This window comes from Panthera uncia, chromosome D4 (assembly GCF_023721935.1).
Source record: "Panthera uncia isolate 11264 chromosome D4, Puncia_PCG_1.0, whole genome shotgun sequence".
NCBI lineage: Eukaryota > Metazoa > Chordata > Mammalia > Carnivora > Felidae > Panthera > Panthera uncia.
The window spans coordinates 48,578,056-48,599,353 of record NC_064807.1 but is presented as its reverse complement, the minus strand read 5'-3'; positions in this window follow the sequence as shown (position 1 = coordinate 48,599,353).

Below are 21,298 nucleotides of genomic sequence, written 5' to 3'. Positions count from 1 at the left end.
GGCACCAGAAGTGCCTTCAGCATGGAAGACCCATTAGTGGCAGCTAAACATGCAGGAGAGGGTTACCGTTCAGGGAAATCGGTCAAGTCAGCGTCAGGGCAGTGTTTTCACAGATGCTCTTACCTCGATGTCTTCCTCTTCCTTGTGGGGCTCACTGGCTTTAAGGATGTTAAGGTTGAACCTTCATCTTCTCAGGGAGGGAAATCTGTGGTGGTCTCCTCATAAAGTGACTTGATATAATCTAGGCCACACCACCTTTCATTATCTGTCCTCAACTGACCTGTAATGTATTACTGGGTCTTTTCCTCTTGGAATATAACTAGAAAGGATTTGCAGAGGCCATAACTTGAGAAGCAGTAACAGTCAGAAGATTAAATTTCCCTTCCCTTCTGGCCTTGAGTTCTGTCTACATTCTGCACTCCTAGAGAGTCAAGATTAGAGTCTCTGTGTTCCTAAGTAAAAGAAGGACAAATATGAATTGTTTAATGTAGCAACTGAAATTTAGTGTTTCCTGTTTACAAGTCATGTTGTTAAAGAGTTATGACATGGAAATGTGAACACTGGCCTGCCTCCTCTCATGGAGTATGAGGCATTCAGACTACCATTCCTTTCCTTCCTGGCCTCTGGCCTTCAACCAGGGAAATATCTCCAGCTAAGTAAGCTCATAAGACTCATCTGACCACTGTATTCCTCACCGTGATCTCCACTAGCTTTGGGTTTGTCATAATTGCATTTTATATGCTCCAAATGTGGGAACCCCCAAATTAGGGACATGAGAGTATCAGTAAGTAGGGGAGAAGGAGTTGCCTTAATGCTTTCATTTGACACATTTGATGAGCATTTTTAAGAGTCAGAAAATAATTTACCAAAGAATGGTGTCAAAACCCCTGGGGGGGGGGGGGCTCTGTCCTACCTAGCCAATGCTCATCTTTCTGTTGATAACCTCATCCCATTTCTCTCGCATTGATAGGAATGAAGAAACAGTAAAAGTCCCTGAAGAAAGAGACATTTCTGATCAATTTGTAATGTTTCTTCATTAGAATGATATCAGCCTAATGCCTAGTCATAAGTGAAACCTAGGTATGTGGGATCCTTGACATGGGAAGACACTCAGCTGGGCATTAGGGTAGATAGACCATCTCTACTGATATCTGACATGAATAGGAAGGAAACTCCGCTGGAGGTTCTGACTGCTAGGTTTTTAAAGCCTATGAAACCAATGGCCCAGGGGCCATGTGAAGGGTTTTGCGCTGTTCCTACAATTCTCTCTTCTTGCTCTCAACAATGGAAGCCTTCTCATTTCTTGGCACTCTGAGGTGGAGATGGTACCTGTGGTCTTGAAGAAAAGATGTGCTTCTCCATATAATCTGAACTCTGTAACTTTCACCTTCTTTTATTATAGATATATTGTGGACTGGATCTGGAAGCATTTCAATCTTAGTATGGTTGAAGGATGTTTGATATGAAGGATGTTATTGTTCTGTGACAAGTGTGTGGGAGACTAGAAAGTTAGGTCTCCATGGTTGAAAAGTCACCTCTACTTTATGAGCTACCCTGGGGAGGCTTATACAAAGAGGACCAACACTCCCAGTTGTCATTCCACAGCACTGGCCCTCTGACCTCCTGGTAAAGGTCTTGATCTTGATACATCCTTCTTTCTGGTCCATCTGATCTATCACTTAATGAAGTGAATTACAGAGAAGGCAAAGTCCTCACCTGACTAGGAACTAAGAGGGCACCAGAAGTGCCTTCAGCATGGAAGACCCATTAGTGGCAGCTAAACATGCAGGAGAGGGTTACCGTTCAGGGAAATCGGTCAAGTCAGCGTCAGGGCAGTGTTTTCACAGATGCTCTTACCTCGATGTCTTCCTCTTCCTTGTGGGGCTCACTGGCTTTAAGGATGTTAAGGTTGAACCTTCATCTTCTCAGGGAGGGAAATTTGTGGTGGTCTCCTCATAAAGTGACTTGATATAATCTAGGCCACACCACCTTTCATCATCTGTCCTCAACTGACCTGTAATGTATTACTGGGTCTTTTCCTCTTGGAATATAACTAGAAAGGATTTTCAGGGACCATAATTTGAGAGACAATAATATTCAGAAAGATGAATTCCTCTTCTCTTCTGGATTTGGATTCTGGGTATATGCTGAACTCTCTAAAGAGCCTAGGGATCTTCTCCCTTTCTCCAAGTTTCTGAGGAAGGAAATAGAAGGTCTTTGATTTCTATATACATCCATAAACTGTTCATATGTTTTGAGTGTCTCTTATGTACTAGGTACTATGTTTGGTTATTTCACTTCTTGTGATCATCTCCCTCATGCCTTAGAATTTTAGAGATTGTTGGGGAGATGGGACATTCTCTTCCGTTCCCTGTCTTTGGCCTTCCACACTGGTAGTCTGCCCTGGGAGTTTGTAGTGCTCTCCTTGGCAAGCCTGGTATCACCATTGCTCTATTTCAACCAATGATAAAGCAGAATTCAATTGGAACCCTTCAATATTCCTCATTCTGGTCCAAGATCACTCCCCCCCACAACCCGCTACCTGTCCTTTCTCCAACCATCAATTATAAGATCATTTGTTATAACTCAGACATTTTCACTGTCCTGTGGGAATACTCTGGTTCTTCTAATAATTTATTATAGCTACTGCCCCTGTGTCCTTGGGTTCCTCATTATCTATCAGTCTCATTCTTTCTCTTGTTCATCCCCACTTACCTGCATTTACCCTGGGATCCTGCCAGGCATCTACTCACAAACTAGAGTCATCAGTGAAGTCCTTTCTCCCGAGAGAATATTGAACTGGCCATGAACTCCTAAGGCCAGTGCCTCATATCCATCTGTCCTCTGTAATTATCCCATATAAAAATCTATGTTTTGATCAGGAAACATGGAGCTGCCAGAGCCTGCCAGCAAGATTCACAGTGGCACCTATCACCACAGACTAGAATGCCCCGCTGAGTTCTCACTGTCAAAGAGAAACCACTATTTGGGTCTTCCATTCCTTTGTTTAAATCTTCAGGGCTTCCTATAATGGGTCTTGATTTTATCCTTTGAAAAATTAAGGACTGAACTTGGAGTATTTATGTCCCAGTTTGCTGCCTGGGTGGTCCCTGGCAGTGACTGACTTTAATGAAGCAGGAGCAGCAGGAGCTCCTTAGTTTCTGCTCAGCCAGTAGCACTGTGCTGGTCGTGAAGGTCAGGCACAAGTCCCTGAGATGCTCAGTGTTGGAAAAGCCTTCAAGAAGCAGGTAATGGAGGCTTTGTAAGCTCTGTAAATCCTCAGGCAAGGTTGGAGGCTTTCTGAGGGACAAAAATAGTCACCTATATGGCCCCATTCATTCCACCATGAATGCTGAGATCTCTCCATTTCACTCTTCTTGGAAAGCTTGATCTAGCCCTCTGGCCCAAAGGTGTCTTGACTACCTCCATTTGGCTTGTGGCTCAGCTCATTTCACAGCATCATTTTTCTGAGGCTCTTCCTCTTAGTGAAGCTTTGTGGGCAGTGACATGAATGGCTTCTGGGAAGTCTCCTCATATGAGGGTCCGCTTATCTCCGTAGCTGGTGTGTTCTTGACTTTCAGACAATTAGTTGGTAATGATGTACCTCCAACTGAGATGATTTTCACCCACGACACAAAAGTAGCAGTCTCCATGGGTATAAAATTATGTCCTGGGGCAGGGGGAGTTCCCTTTTATCAATGGGAAATCTTCCATGGAGAACACTTCCATGTTCTGAGCCATTACTGGATGTGTGCATAAATAGCTTCCTGGTATTAGGAAAGAAAGAACTTTGATTTCCCCTCTCCACCTTCCCTTTAATCCTTTGAGCCATGTTCTGTGTGTGTCTCAGTTCAGATGCCCTTCCCACGCACTCTTACCTTCCAGCAGCTTAGACTCCCCAGGGTGCAGTTACTCCCCTTTTCTGCCATGATTCCTTCAACTTTTATGTTTTTGTTTTTTTTTAAATCTTATTGTATCAACATTATAATAGTAAAAATATTTTATTAGTGAGAAGATATAAATCCAATAAGCCCAGAAATATTTTTTCATTTTTTTCATGTTCTTTTTCTCCCTCGTTCGTAAGTGGATGAGATACTTATGTAGTTCTGATCCCTGAATGCAATTTTTTTTTCTGAATACAATTTTTACAGTCCTGTATAATCTGCTGCTGCTGGGATCAACTTCAGGGGTGACTGAGGGGTTGTCAATATTGATGATCAGACACATGGCCCTTCTCTGTCTATGGTCACTTGTACGAGGGGTATTTTTAATAAGACTAGAAGTGATACCTGCCTTTTAAACTCTGTCTCTGGATCTTACTATTAGTGCTCCAGTGTCTGACCACCAAATCAGTGATATGGCATCTGACTTAAGCTTTAAGTAGTCTCTCTTAGGGAGAATGAGTCTCCTAAGGGGTGAGGCATTTTCCTTCTCCTTTTATGGGCTCTGCAAACCCTTTCTAATTATATTCTAAGAGAAAATGTCCCAGAGAGCATATTCCACAAGAGTCCAGAGGATGGAGAGGCTAAGAGGGAATTAGGATCACGTTTATTTATAAGCATTTATTCAGCCACTGCTCTGTAGATTCTGGCTAGCAGATGGAGAGTTCCAGTGAGGTAGAGTCCAGTTACGAAAAAGAAATTGTCCCACAATCAAGAACTTAGAAGCTACAATAATAACATCTTCAGGAACATTGGCTTCTAGGACACTGCTTTCTTCCAGATTTTCTCCTGGGTCCTTATACCTGCTTGGCCCCTCCAAGGGCCTACGAGATCTATTCATAGCTCTTATCTCACCCTGCATATGCTTTCTGGGCTGCCATGGGTGCAACCATGGTGACTTCTACGTGCTTTGTGCTCAGCATCTGCAGGTCTGTTTTTTTAGATGGGGGTAGGACATTTCCTTTAATTTTTAAAATCTAAGGCCATGTTTGTATTATAGGAGTAAAACACTGTCATTACTGGAAAGACCAGAGAATGCAGATGAGCAAAAAGAATACTGACATGGAGTCAGTTACTGTTAACATCTATGTATGTATCTTTCTAGACCCTTGTGCTCTCTTTTTAATGTTATTTCTCCAGGTTTTTAGTGCAAATAAATATAACTGTTCTTGCAGAAATGTGATCATAACAGTTTATCTGCCCACTATCATTCTCCATAGAAGGCATCTTGAGCATCTCATCTTAACTATTTGCATTCATATCTTGCTCCACTCATCCTCTGCTCAACATTCTCCACCTCCCATTATGAGTGACATCACCACTTAATAAGTTCTTTAAGTCTGACGAACCTGAGTCTACTCCCAGAATCAGATTGGTACTCTCTGTTTCACTGTGGCTGTCCAGTTTTGCCAATTCTATGTCATCACAAACATCCCTTGAGTTTGCTCAGCACCCCAATGTTATTGCCTTAATTTAGGCCTTCACTAAATCTTGCTTGGGTGACTCTGAGTCCAGCCCTTACTACAAAATATCAATGTTTAATCCCTGGTTAAAGTCCTTTTTCTCAAGTTCAATGATGATCCAGATATTCCTCTGCCTAAAACCCTTCACTGGCTCCCCATTGCTTACAGGGTAAGAATCCAGATTCCTTAGCAAAGATGTTACTGATGTGACTCCTGCACAGCCCTTCTTATGTCTTGTCCCATCTTTGCTTTTCCCATGGACTTTGGATTCACACTTACCATACAGTGTCTCCAAATTTTTGTGCCTTCTGTTCCCTTTCATTGGGATGCTCATTATCTTTTTCCATCCTAGGCTAACTTCCACGTGCCCTTTTGCAGTCACTGTCTCTCAGCTACTCAGAACTCTTCTAGGTCCATCACATATCTGTCCATCTTCTTGGGCAACCTGGTTTGGGGTTCCTTCTGCTGAAGGTTGGGAAGACAGAGAATTTTTGATGCATCCAGTAAGGAAAACAGGTCAGGTTACCCCAGCCACTGCTAGAAAAGGCCACTGCTCTCATGTGGAGTGAACACATGGGCCCTGCATTACTGGAATGAAGAAGGTGAATTGCCATCACCTTTTTCCAAGTGCCCTCAGACTGCATGTTGGGCTTTAGGACTTCTTTAGAAAATGCCACTGCTTTGTTCTAAAAAGGATCAAAAGTGTCACACATAGATAAGATACTAGAATACAATGAGATACATAACATTAAAAACAGGTAAAGAACTTGTGCCAAAGGGAAAACAAAGGTCATAGTAACCCTGGCGCCAAGAGATAGCACTAAGTAGAGTGAATACTGCTATCTCATTATAGAGAGGAGACACATATTTAGCTCTATGCATTAAGTTATTCCACTTAAAAGAGGGATAACTTAAAGAAGGATGTTGTGATCATTATCACAGACCTGTGATTCAGGAGCAGCACAGTCATCCCTGAGGCTGAGACATAAGTGACATTTCTATTTGGACCTGTCTTCATAGAACTTTTGGGTTCCTTCCCTATGGTACTGTCTGAGAAATTAATATTAACCAAACTTCAGTGTATACCAGTTATGTGGAGTTGGGTATTACAGGAGGAGTAATTGGAGGGGTTTGTTCTGGGTCTTCAAAGCCTTTTGGCTGCATGGTTCCTATTGATTGGATGGTTTGCTTAGGCCCTGCACTCTCTATGTCTAGATTTTAGTTATTCTTGGGCCTATACTCTGTCCTGCTCTAAAATGCTCCAGATTGTGTCCTCTCACCCCCTACTTTTCCCTAAGTTTCCTGGTTTCTATGATCTTTCAAGGGATGTAAAAATCAGAGTTAAATTTGGTGTGGGTTTCATTTATTCAACAATATGCTCCATGCCAATGACTATGAAATATACCAGAGATGGCACAAAAGGGTGCACAAGAGAAGAAAATGACTCTGAGCAGGCATCTTGCCTGAATAGCCCTGTGTACATACCTCTTTTCTGTTACAAAATTCATCCCAATCTTCTCATGGTACGAAGATAGAAACAAAATCTCCAAAGGCAGTTCCAATCCATTTGTGGAATGTTTCCTCTTGGACTTGTGTATATCCCTTTGGATTATAAAGGAAGTCATAAGTTTATATAGGATTACAGACCCAGGATGTGAATCTGCTGGCTCTTAGGGCAGTTAGACTGGTTCTCGCTGGTGGGTGACCCAGACGCTGCAGGGACCTCACTGGAACCTTCTGCTGATGGACCTCCCTTGCTTGCTCCATTTAGGGGCCTGTGGGCCTCTAAGGAGGGTTTCTTACTGTTCCTGGTGCTTTTTTGTTTCTTGCCCACAGAATAGGCAATGGGGTGGGCCCTTCAGCAATGGAGATGGAGATGGTGACTATGGTTCTTATAAAAAATAACCTCATTGAGGGTTTGCTTCTCTCTAGGACGATCTGGTCTTTTCACCTTCTGTGAGGGCAGTGGGTGGCCTGAATGGAGATATTTCAATCCTGGCATGACTGGTGTGGCTGTTGGATATTGGTGGGGGTGTTCTGGGGACTGGAGTGGCTGGGCTGTGAAAGCCACTCTCCATTTCAGAACTCTTCCCGTTTAGGGTGCTCTATATGGGCTCAAGCACATCACAGTGACACTTCCTGAAGGCTTTCCCAGGAACTGGCCTCTTGGGTGGAGCTGTTCTACTTATCTTCACCATACTCTTTGCCTTGATGGTGCCTAAACTTTTATCCTACATAGTTAAGCCTCGTCTCACCTTGTGTTATGTGCTCCAGAAGGGCTGGACTGTGCTTCTGATTGGAGAACAGAAGCCTGAAGGTCCTGCTAAGAGGGCCACTCTCACTAGGAGTTAGAGAGTTGGAGATCCTTGTCTTGGATCTCTTTTGGCACATTATTAGGTCATTAAGCTGGCTACTCTGGTTGTCTCTTATTCGGTAGCTTTCAGTATTCATTATTGGTCAAAAGTCTGTGGTGGGTAATGGGAAATCAGATGGTAATTACCATAGTCTTCATTGTAAGCAAATCCCACAGTTTCTTATAAACGTGTTCAAATTGTCCCTTTTCTTCCTTTGTAGATGCATGTAGCACATTTCCAGTCCCCATTCTTGGGGCACAGGTTAGAAGTGAACCACAAGGCTTCTCCCAAGTAAAGGAAGGTTTTTGAAGTGTAGGGATTCCCCTTTCTATCTTGACTCTGAATTCTAGTGACCTTTGAACATCTTGGCTGGGGGGTCTTTATTTTTTTTGCCCTCAGGACCCCGGAGAACTGAATTACACACACACACACACACACACACACACACACACACACACACACACACTTTTTTTTGAGCGCTTTTATATAGTGGGCTTTATGAATTGGAATTTCCTATGCTGATCTCACCTCTGGTGATTTTACTTCTGCTGTGACACATCAAGTGTTGCTGAACAAGAGGCATTAGCCACCTACTATTCTGATGCTGTCTCCTGATTACCCCAAGAGATCCTCTGGATAGGTCCCTACTCCTCCTACTCTACCTTTTCCATTTCCCTGAGGGAAGGATTTAGGTTTGTATTGGAATTGGAGTCTACACAGAATTTGGATCTTGCCTGATTCTTACCTCCACTTCACGGTCATTGGGTGGGTGGCAGTGGCTTATGTGGTCTCCATTGTTACTGTCTAGCCTTCTTCAGCTCTCTTTTGTCCTCTGCCACCTTGGTCTTAGCTCCAACCCACTGCATCCTGATCTTTTCTCCCATTTTGTCCCAGCATCATGCATCTAGGAGGCTCCTTGCTACTGTGGAGCTACAATGAGCAATTTCCTTGCAAGGGAATGGAGAGAGCTCCATGATCTCATTATATCTGGAACTCTGGAGAAGGACATTTACTTGTTTTCTGTTTCCTTTCTAAATTAGCAAAAATAAAAAAGAAATTAGGAAACCTGATTAGCATTCTCAATGGCTGCTGGCATCCATCAGATTGCTCTCAGTCCCTGCCAGAGGCAGACCACTGTTGGGCCACGCTCCTCTGACCTGGCCAGTCAGCTTTTGTGCAGAGTGGTTTCCTTTTTCATAGAGCAATTTACTTTTCTATGCCTCAGTTTCTTCTTCCTTAAACACAAGGAAATGATACTGATTCATACCTAGTTAGGCATCTTTGCTCCCCTGGTTGCACTTAACTAAGCCACAGTTCTTGTGTCTGTTAAAAGAGTCACTCTTGTGGCATATATACAGGCATGGATTGCAGATCCAGGCAACATTAGGGAGGGAGTCCTTCGTGAGATCTGTGCTTCCTCAGTTTGATCCCCTACTGAAAGTCAATGACAGCAGAGCTTCTTGTGGCTCTCTTCTATGCTCTTTGAAGTTTGCAATTGTAGATTCTCGTTACTGTTTTCTTTGGAGGGAAAAACTCCCCCATCTATTCATTTTTGGCTTTCTATGCCTTCCCCTACCCTATTGGACAGCTTCTCTGATCTCCTCATGATCCAGATGCTTTTTTAAGGTCTCTTCATGTTTGGGACCAAGTATATCTCAGGATGATCCCTTAAAGCTGGGAGCTCTTGTCTGTTTGCTTGGTGTGTTCTTGGTGCTCAAACACTTCGTTGACATTGAGGTGAACTCAGCAAATCATGAGAGAGGGGGCTCCCCTCTCAGTGAACCAGGCAGCATCAGCCCTCCTGAGGGCCACTCTGGCAGGTCCCTTCTCAAAAGTATTTAGGGGTGCCTAGGTGGCTCAGTCGGTTAAGCGTCTGACTTCAGCTTAGGTCATGATCTCACGGTTCGTGGGTTCGAGCCCCACATCGGGCTCTGTGCTGACAGCTCAGAGCCTGGAGCCTGTTTTGGATTCTGTGTCTCCCTCTCTCTCTGCCCCTCCCCCACTCGCGCTCTGTCTCTCTCTCTCTCTCAAAGATTAAATAAACATTATAAAAAAATTAAAAAAAAAAAGTATTTAATCTTCTCTGGAACTCCAGAGTAGACTCAGAAGTATAAGGTCCTCACTTCATACTTCCCCAAATAATGCCCTTTTCCCCCCAAGGAAAAGTTCTCTCCACTGGCCCATTTTTGATGTCTTTCATTATATAGCTGCATTTAGGATAAGTAGTTTCCTTCTTTTGGGAAGATCAGTCTGTCATTTTTCTACTTCCAATATAGTCCCAACCTTTTTTTTTTTTTTTTGTCAGAGAAGGTACAAATGACCAGGGCAGAGGTTATCCCCATTCAGTATACTTCTCAGGTAACTAGATCCACAAATGAACATTTATTTTATATCCTCCCAACACTAATTTTTTTTATTCTAACATAATAAAAACAAAATATCATGAAAAGTTTTCCACTTTCATTTTCTATTGTCATTTATGATATCTGATAATATGTAGATATGACCCTTAAGTAGTTACAATCAAAGTTTGGATACAATTTTGTTGTTTTAATAGATTTCATTAAACATTTTCTGTATTGTTATGGTCTTCAAATGAATGTTTCCAACAATATAGGATTTTATTGATTTCATAAACCATAACATATTTTGGTTTCTTCTATTGTTTATTTCCCCCTTTTCTTTTGCTATTACAAATATTAAAAAATAAACATCTTTGTATATAATGCTTCTTTCATTTGATTTTGTTCCCTAGAGTTGGATTATTGGGTCGAAGGAAATGAATGTTTTTATGGCTTTGGAATATTTTCCCAACTTATTTTCTGAAGTGTTGAATCTGTCATTTATTACAGTTGCCACGAGTGCTAAGTATGTCTCTGGCCATGAAGGAGAGGATATAATATGTAGGCTGGTCTGAAAATGGCTGAACAAATGGTATCTCTCTTTTTTTTTTAAATTTTTTGTTTTACATTTTATTTAAAATGATAAAGGAGAGACAGAGCACAAGCAAGGGAGGGGCAGAGAGAGAAGGAGACACAGAATCTGAAGCAGGCTCCAGGCTCTGAGCTGTCAGCATAGAGCCTGATGCAGGGCTCAAACTCACCAACCATGAGACCATGACTCAAGCTGGAGTTGGATGCTTACTGACTGAGCCACCCAGGTGCCCCAAATGGTCTCTTTTTCAAACAGGCAAACTCAGGTTCACAAACATGGAATTAAGGTAAGTGATTGGTAGTTAATTTCCTTGACTTTTATCCCCCATATGCCGCCACCTCCTGTCCCCTCTTTTGTCTTGGGCAACACATACCTTTCCTGTATGTATGTAGGGAATCCTTAGAAATGCCCTTATTGTCTCTCTCCTACCAATGGTTTAGTAGGAGGTAAAGTTTCAACAATTGAGTCTACAGAATCAAGCATTCCTGCCCTTCTCTTATTTCCTTGCCAACTTCTCTTTTAAATAACAAATCCAATATTCAAATAATGTATTTTTACTGAGAATTTGAAAACTCTTTAAAAAATATAGACCCACAAGTCACTGAGCTCCATGTGGCATGTGATCATTTGGCTGAGAGGGAGAGAACAGAAATCTGGTTCAACTTAAAATTCTAGGTTGAACTTTGATGACAGGGTGAGAGAGTATGAGGTAGTAAGAGCACAAAGACAGAGGGCAGTTCACACAGACCTGGGATGGCATCCCATCCAGAGTACAGTAGAATCCTGTATGGAGATAGGAGCAACAGTGTCCTGGGGTGTTGCAGAGAGCACTTGACAAGTGGGAGGTCCCTGGCAGGGTCAGAATAAAGGCAGGGGAACTGCACCTCTCTCTCCAGACTCCAAGTTTTCCTTCAGCCACACATCTATTTATGTAAGAAGAGAGGGTGTAATAGGGGAATAGGAAAGGAGAGAGCTAACCTGTAGAAGGTCCACCTGTAATCCTGCTCTCCCAAAGTTTGAACCACACAGAGTCAGTGGCATGATGTTTTGCCCTCCAGGGATCTCTGAATCTCTATTAAAACTAAAACCAAAAATGCCCATCTGATTATTCTGGAAGAGAATAATGGATCTAGGGGATAAGCAAAATGATTACAGAAAAACTAAACAACAGGGCCAAAGAATAACAGAGGAGGTTCCTCATCACCCTCTGACAAAATAAATTTTAAGATACAAAGCAGTTTTTAATTTTCTGGGATGCCTCTCTGGATGGGACCTTGGCAGAAAACCCACAGTTGGATAGTGGGATTTTTCTAAGTCCGTTTGGGTTGTTATAATGGCATCATACCAGTCCACTTTTCCTCAAAATTGGATGCTAGGAAGTTGTTTTTCACTGATCTCTATATTTCTACAAAGGAAGGCAGACCCCAGGATTACCCTCAGTTGAATGTTTAGGTTTGAGGTAGTTAACTTCTTATAGGGATATCCACCATTATAGTACAGACTTTGTTCATCTGATTGACATGTTATAATTTTCCCATCACTACCATGTAGATCTTTACATACATACATCTATATATCTAAATATGATAATATACTACTACTAATATAAATTTGATAGAAGGTATCATTGGTAGAAGGAGAATGTCTTCAAAATAGGAGCAAGAGGACCAGGATATTTTAAGTAGACCCATTTTCTCTGGGTTAATGAGCTTTTATTTCTACTACCTTGGAGGAGGGGATTTCCTGTTACCTTCAGATAATACACCACCTGGAAACAATCCTGTCTGTGGTTGTAGCATAGAATCGTAAGCATCTCTTAACAGAAGATACTATTTAATGAGTGCTTACTGAGTGCCATCTTTGTGCTAAGTCCCTACTACTTGGAAAATGTTAGTCTTCACAGTCACCCATCATGGTACTTTTATTATCCCCACTTTACACATGGGAAACAGCATTGGAAAGGTTAAGTAGCTAACTTATTCGAGTCTCACAGATGCTTAGTGGTAGATGTAGATTAAACTCAGGCAGTTGGATTCCAGAATTTGCTTTCCAAAGTCAATGTGAGAATGCTCAGGAAATTAAGACAAGTAGGGTGCAGAAGAAGCCACATAGCAATACTGCAAAGTTTGGAACCGGGAAAATTTTGCTTGAAGGAAGACTGTCATTCTTTTTTTCTTTTTTCTTTTTCAAATATATATATATCTCATATATATATATGATATAGATATATATATGATATAAATATATATATATCTCATATATATTTATATCATATATATATTTTCAAATATATATATCATATATATATTATATATATGGTATATGATATATATATTATATATATCATATATATATGATATATGATATATTATATATATTATTTATATATATATTATATATATATAATATATATATATGAGAGAGAGAGAGGAAGGGGAAGCAAGAGAGGGAAAGAGAGAATCCCCAGCAGGTTCCACACTCTTAGCACAGAGCCCAACGTGGGGTTCAAACTCATGTACCATGAGATCATGACCTGAGTGGAAATCAAGAATTGGTTGTTTAACCTACTGAGCCACCCAGGTGCCCCAAAGACTTGTCATTCTGAGTAGTCTTTCAGTGTATGTGGGATTTGTGGGTGAGCAGCTGGATTTACCTGGGAATCAGGGAGATTCCCTTCTTGGCCACGATAGTTGGGCAACAATTCTCAAAAGGAAGATTCGTGGAGATGCCAAACAAGTTTACTAATGCTAATAATCAGAGCTAGTTGTGTGTGCTAGGCATGGTAACAAAAGCCATTTTTTCAGAACTTTAATCTTTCTGCTGTTATGTAAGTCTACTACTATTACAGTTAGGAAAATAAACTCAGAGGGTCAGTAACTTTCCCGACATCACTTACCTAACATGTGGCAGAAACAATCACTGTCCCAAATTAACCACCACTTGAAAAAAAAAAAAAGGCTGTAGCTCATCCACACTGGCTGCCAGTTGGGAGAGCTGATAGTGGTAGATGAGCAGTAGATCTCTGCAGAAGACCAGTGCCTTTGAAAATCCTGAGGGATCCTCACTGGCAAGAAAAGCTAAGACCTCATATGTTTTCAATGAATACATTGAATCAAGTGAAGTTCTCTCAAAACACTTTGATATGGGAGTAGTTTGTCCTCAAACTGATGAAAGTATGTTATCTGATACTGGAATAATTAATGTTCAGGCACTTAAATTAAGAAAAAAATAAAAACTGAAAGCATTGAGAGAAATCAAATTTATATTTGCAGCATAGATTCCTGCAGTGTATTTATCTTTACCAAACTCAGTGTCATTATAACCATATTATCAGAACACACTCATCTTTTATATAAATGAAATTTCTTACCTCATTAATATGAAAGTTTTATCCAGAAAGGAAAATGCATAACTCTACTTTTGCTGCCCTTTGAAGCCCAATTATGTTACCAAAAAACAACCTATTGGTGCCTACTCAATATACCTCCGAACTTAAAAGATATTCATTCACAATCTAGGTATTCATAATCTAGCATACTGTTCTTTACCCTCATTGATCTCCTGGGACAAATTAAGTCTCTTAATTTTGTGATAACTGAGTAATAATATCTGGGCTACTCTATGTGATCATTGTAGAGTTTCCTTGTACTGCGTATATGGAAAGTACTTATTTCCACTCATCACTCAATGCAGTCTTTTATGAGAACTGCAATTATTTGGACAGAGTAAATACCAGAATTCTTGATTTGATGTAAGCAATAACAGCAAACAAACCAGGAAACATTGATTTCATACATTAAAGTTTCTTTATATTTCTAGGGTACTTTACAGTTTATAAAGTACTTGAATCAAATCATTAATTTTGAGCCAGCAAGTGCAGGGAGGCTCAGTGATATGTTCAAGGGCTTCTAACTAAACAAATGTCTAACTAAGGGTTAAAATCCATAATTTTTGAACACCACGGCCATGATTAACATCATTCTTATAAAATGTCTTGTGAGTAATTATTGATTTCAATCCCAATTTTAAAATATTATTGCTGGAAATACTATTGGGAAAGACAAAATAAAACAAGCAAAAAAGAAACTACTGTTGCACTCAGAGACATGGAGCAGACATAATGTTCAGTCAATGAAGTAAGAGATGGAAGAAAACCTGCAATATGATTGCATGCAAATGAAGTTCAATAGTAGGCAAAACAAGGATTTCCGTTTCTGGCCAAGATGAAGTAACCGGGATTAGAATTACTCTCCTGCCTGAAACAACTAAAATCCAGACAAAAAGTATGAAACAATGTTTTTTAAGATGTTAAATGTCAGGCAACAAAGGACAGGGATCTTTGAGAGATGGAAAAGAAAATAGGTTGAACCTCAGTCTCCTCCAGGAGAGTTTCTAGTTTGCAGTCCTAGGAGGGAGACTGCCAGTGAGCCTCGTATCATAGGGCAGATGGAGCTGAGAACCTGATTGTCACAGTGGCTAGAATTCTCAGGCCAAGTACGAGAAGAAATCTGGACAGAGGAAGAAATCCCTAAGATTTACAGAGGGTCCCCTTTGAGTCTTTAGCTGAGTACCAGTGAGTTCTTTGCATGTAAGAAAAGAATCACCCAAAAGGATTAGTGAGAAGAATCGTTGGAGCTCACTCAGGGCCAGAATGGTTTCTGTTCCCAGCACCCAGAATATACAACCTCCTAATTCTCAGGGCATTGGGTAGACTTCTAACTCAGAACTTAGATTTGGGAAAAACGGGCCATAGACTAAATACTGCTCTGGTCCCACCTACTAAAGTTTACCAACAGACCCCAAATAATCAAACTGTTTCCAATCATGTCCCAGAACAAAGCTTAAGAATATATGTAGGAAAACAAAAATACCCAGCATGTACAGGCAAAATTTACAATATCTGGCATCTGATGAAAAATTATCAGGCATGCAAAAAATATATTTCTATACCCAGGAAAATATAACTTACAATGCGGAGAAAAATCAATCAAAACTGATTCAAAAATCACACACATGATAGAATTTGTAGACAAAGAAATGAAAACAGTTATTATAACCTTATTCCGTATGCTCAAAAAGACAGATAAAAGATTGAACATGTTAAGTAGAGACATGGATAATATACAAAAGACCTCTTAGTAGGCAAAACAAATCTAAAATGACAGAGGCCAGAATAGTATTTAGTTTTAGGGAACAGTAATAGGGGAGGGGCATAATGTTGCCTTCTGAGATGCTGGAAATTTTTTATATCTTGATCTGGGTGATTCTATATGCATGTGTACATATGTAAAAAGTAATTGAGCTCTATGCTTAAGATACGTGTGCTTTATATAAGTTAAACCTCAAGAAAGAATCCCATACTATCAATGCTGTTGCAAAGCAAGTAAACCCATGTAAATAAGCAGATCTTTTATTCCATTGGATGGATAAAAATGGATGTATGTCCTCAAGAGTCTATAACAGACAGAAATTAACTATTATGGAGGAGGTAGAAATTAACTGCATCATAGAGATTAGTTTACCATTTTAGTTAAATTAGTCCCAACTGGTCAATGAGGGCAAGACTCATTAGTTGGCCACTAACTATTGTTGGTTGCTATTAACTCTTGCCAGTTTTGGTCCACAAAGGTATAAGATGGAGCCATAAGGAAAGAAAATCAATTGTTTTTTGTTACGCATTTAAGAAAGAAGATATGTAGAGAGGGTCTAACTTACAAAATAAAGATTGATCATATCTACTTTGCCAGGAAGTCCATACGTGTGGTACAGAATAAAGATAGTACAGAATAAATCAGCCACTTCTGATAGATAGATTCTGTGTGGACAATGGGACAAGAATGGGGTCAAGGCTAGTAGACTCTAGATGGGAGTCAAGCGATCAATAAAAGTAGATTTCTATTGTTTCTGTCACTCTGCACCACTCCCACCAAGTACCAAATGCAGGCCACTGAGTAAATAGTTCTCCATAGGCAATTCTACTTCTATCAGCTGCTGCTTCTCAATTAGAATGTATCTCTCACCTGGAATTCCAGTAGGTCAAGTTGTGGATCGAAGAGCAAGAGGCCACATTTCTTTTTCTGTAAAGGAGGGACACATTGGATGGAGAAATTTTTCACAGGGCTTTCTTTGAGACAGAGTGAATTATTTCTGAATATTGTCATTAATTAAAATAATAATTGTCATATCTCCTTATGGAAGTTGACACAAGGCTAGTTGGTAGTCTGAGTTTGATATTTTGTCATTTTGTCATTTTTTTTCTTTTGTTAATTGCCAGCCATAATTTTCATTCGTATCTTACAAATTTTCCCTGTGAACTGTGTTTTTTTGACACTTGGCAGAAGAGTCATAGTAGTAACCAAAAGAAATGAAGACGTCAGAAGATCGTATTTAAATTTTTTCTCTGGGCATTAGTCTTAGTTTTGAAGCATTAATGGTGGTCGTTGCTGGGGATGGTTAATTTTTCTGGGTAACCTTGGGAAATACTATGACCCAACACTGGGAAGATCTCTAGGCCTCTAGTTTTGTAGGACTCAATAGTGGAAATGTCACTAATGTTTCCAGAGTTATCTGGATGGGGTAAAATAGGATAGCAGTAATGGAGATGAGTATTGCTCTGCTTCTGCCCAGCCCTCTCTCAATCCCCACACTCTGCAGAAATCTTGTTTCTGCATTTCTCCTGATGCATTTAGGGGGTATTTCTGGGTGATCATTTCAACCTACCACATGTGTTCACTTTTTCTCTCCCTTTCCTGTTCTGGTTGTCTGATATTAATATAATGGAAATTGTAGTGGTGGATTGATTATATTGATGACCCATTTAATGCCTGCCCTCCCTACTCCCTTCCCCTGGCTTCTTGGTCCTGCAACTTTGTAGGCTCTTCCCACTCTGCTTCTGAGGTTGGCCATGTGTCCTGCTTTGACCAACGGGGCTTACAAAACACCTTAATGTTTTTGTTTCTTCTTTGGCTCCTCTGCCTTTGTCGTGAGAACATGTTTAGGCTAGTCTCCTGGAGGATTAGAGGCCATATAGAACAAAGCCAGTTTATTACAGCTGAGGCCATTTTGGGGGCTTGCTTAAGATCCTAGGATGCAGATTGCTTGAGTGAGCCTAGCTAAAATCCACCAAATCTGGCCCAGGCCAGTAAAACTACTCTGTCAACTCACTGGACTCTTGAGCTAAATAAATGTTAATTTATTAGCATTTTTAAACCACTGCATTTTGGTTGTTTTGCAATGTTATGATAGAAATATATAATTGATACATGTGCCTGTGCCATGAAACCCTTTGAATTGGGTTCTCATTTGCTTCTGTCATTCCATACATTGTGGGCATGGCTCATGGCTGAGGTTACTGCTTTTTTCCTGAGTCCCTATAGTCACCCCAAGTTGGAAAAGTGTCTTTTAGCCCTCCTTCCAAACACTGCTGCCCTGTGTTCTCACCGTTGGTTATTATCTAGAGTGGACTTTTTTTTTAACATTATGAACTATTTTGAAAATAAATATGTAGAATATCCTATAACATACATCAGTTCTGTATTTCTATAACCCATTTTTATCAAATTCTTTTACTACTTTGCAACTTGTATTAGTTTCTTGGGGCTGCTGTAACAAACCAGGTAGCTTGAAATAACAAAAATTTATCATGTCACAGTTTGGAAGGCTAGAAGTCTGAAATCCAGATGTTGGCAAAGCCAAGTTTTTTGGGAAGGCTCTAGGGGAATATGCCCTTCTCTTAGCTTTTGGTGTTGCTGGCAATTCTTGGCATTCTTTGGCCTGTAGCTGCTCTACTCCACAGTCTCTGTCTCCGTCATCACATGGCATTTTCTCCTCCTGTCTTCAGATCATCATCTTATAAGGATATCAGTCATATTGGACTAAGGACCCACCCTACTTCGGTATGACCTCATCTTAACTAATTACATTTACAAACAACCTTATTTCCAAAGGTCATTTTCTGAGACACTGGGGTCAGGACTTTGACATATCTTTTCTGGGGACACAAGTTCAACCCATAACACCATCCATTTGTTAATATGTAATATTTTTGCATCTGTTTTCATATGTAAGCTTTTTTTATACTTGTACTATTCTTGTCTAGTTTTGGTCTCAAGGTTATTTAGCCTAATGGAAATAATTTGGGAAAGTTCTTTCTTTTATTATTTTCTGAAATAGCTTATAGGGGATAGGTGTAATTTGTGACAAAGAAGTTTGGTCATATCCATCTATAAAACTCTATTAACCTATTATTTTGGGGGGAGGGGTGATTTTTGACTCTTGACTCAATTATTATGATGGTTATTGTTTTCTTCAGCTTTTCAGTTATTTCTTGAGTCAATTTTTATAATTTACACTTTTTCTAGAGACTTTACTGCCATAAAGTTATTTGTAGTATTTATTGAATGTTTTAAAAAATCTACAGTCTCTTTAGTTATGTTTTCTTTTGGTCCTAATATTATTGATTTATGCTGCCCATACCACTTTTTTGTTTGTTTTATGCTCTATTTATGTGATTAGTTTTACTATTTGTCTATTTTATTAGCATTTTCATGGAAGACTTTCTTTGGGTTATATACTATTGTTTCTTTTCTAGCTTGTTAAATTGAACATTTAATTAATTGAATTTTAATCTTTTCTTTTGTAAGTCGTTAATTTAGGTCTATAAGTTTAATTCTAACTACTGCTTTTGCCTGATTATGCAAGTCTTGATATGTCATTCCTTCACTATTATTTAATTATATATGTTTGGGAATGGCAATCATTCACTAAAGTTGTTTAGAAGTGTATTTTTAAATTCTCAAACATAAGATAAGTTATTTTAAAACATAGCTTCAAAATTGTGTTGTGGTTAGAGAATGTAGTTAGATATTGATTCTTTAACATTTATTGAAAATTTCCTTGTGAACTGGTACATAGTGAATTTTCATGTGTCCTGGAAATGAATACATTATCTTTAGTTATTGAGTGTAGAGTTCTGTGTATCACTCTTAGAACAAGCTTATTAATTATATTTTTAAAAAATGTTCTATATGCTATATCAGTTATGCATATTATATTAGTTTCTATGATAGGTATAGTAAAATCTCTTGCTCTTATGATTGATTTGTCATTTTCTTTTTGTAACTTTTGTCATATATTGTATTGTATATTTTGGGATATACTGATAGATACATTATTTCATGGTTTTGCAACTTCCTGACAAAGGTTTATTATTTACTGTCTTGCTTGACACATATCAATGATTTTCATCTTTAAATTCTATTTTGTCTAACATCATTTTTTATCCCATTTGTCCTTAAAAAAACAAAATCCAAGGATTGGTTTTTAACTGGTGAGTTTAATTTGCTTTCATTTATTTTTTATATTACTGGTATATTTAGAGTTCTTTTTATTGTCTTCTAGTCTTTAAGTCAATCTTTTTATTGATTGCTTTAGTCTACTTTTCTGACTTTATTTGGATTATTAACATTTTTTCTATTTCCTCTTTGGTTTTCTTTGCTAGGTTGGAAGCTATGTATTTTATCACATATGTATAGAATACATATATACATTTTATGTATTTAGTGTGTAATACATTAAATACATATTTATGTATTTCACACATATGTTTATTTGTATTAAATATATATTTGCATTATGTATGACATATACTCTATGGCATAGTTTTCTGAAATGTTTAATACACACACTTAACTATAAAGTTTCCTAACAAGATATGAAGTCATTCAGTGTTGCTCTTCCCTTTAATAGTATAAGAGCTTCAGTGTACTTTACACAGATATTGATAAATCTTCACTTATTCTTTGTTGTTGTCTGGAGTTTTAGTGTCACTTGATTTCAATACAAAAATGTATAATTTTTAATAGCAAAATTTACCTAACTTTAGCAATTTATTTTACTAATAGCTGTGCACCACATATCTCATTCATCTTTCTTTTCCCCTCTGGATTATCTTTTCTTTTTGCTCAAATACTTCCTTTAGTAGTTGTTAAGCAAGAGACTGTAGAAGCTCCTTTAGTTTTATGTATATAAAAATGTATATTTTGAATACTAGCTTAACTGCATCTAGAATTCTTGGTAAACAGGTTATTTTCTCTCAGTACATTGGAGATTTGCTCTATTGTCTTTTGCTATCTATTGTTTCTGATTAGAAGTCTATGTTCAGTCCGTTGGTCATTAGTTTGTAGGCTATTTTCTCCCCGATGTTCTTTAAGGTTTTCTCTCCCTTACTGTTTTAGATTTTACTGGATGTGCTAATGTAGATTTATCTGCTCACCTCTCAGACTTTTAATCTTTCAATATTGGTTCTCTGCCATTCCCTTTGTTCTTTTCTTCTTGATCTCTCATTGAATGTTTGTAGATTCATGTTGGATCCTCTTAATTTATATTTCTTTTAGCATTTCTGATTGGTTCTTTTTAAAAAATGTGTGTTTCGGGGCACCTGAGTGGCTCTGTCGGTTAAGCTTCTGACTTCAGCTCAGGTCATGATTTCACAGTCTGTGAGTTCAAGCCCCGTGTTGGGCTCTGGGCTGATAGCTCAGAGCCTGGAGCCTGCTTCAGATTCTGTGTCTCCCTCTGTCTGCCCCTCCGCTGCTTACACTCTGTCTCT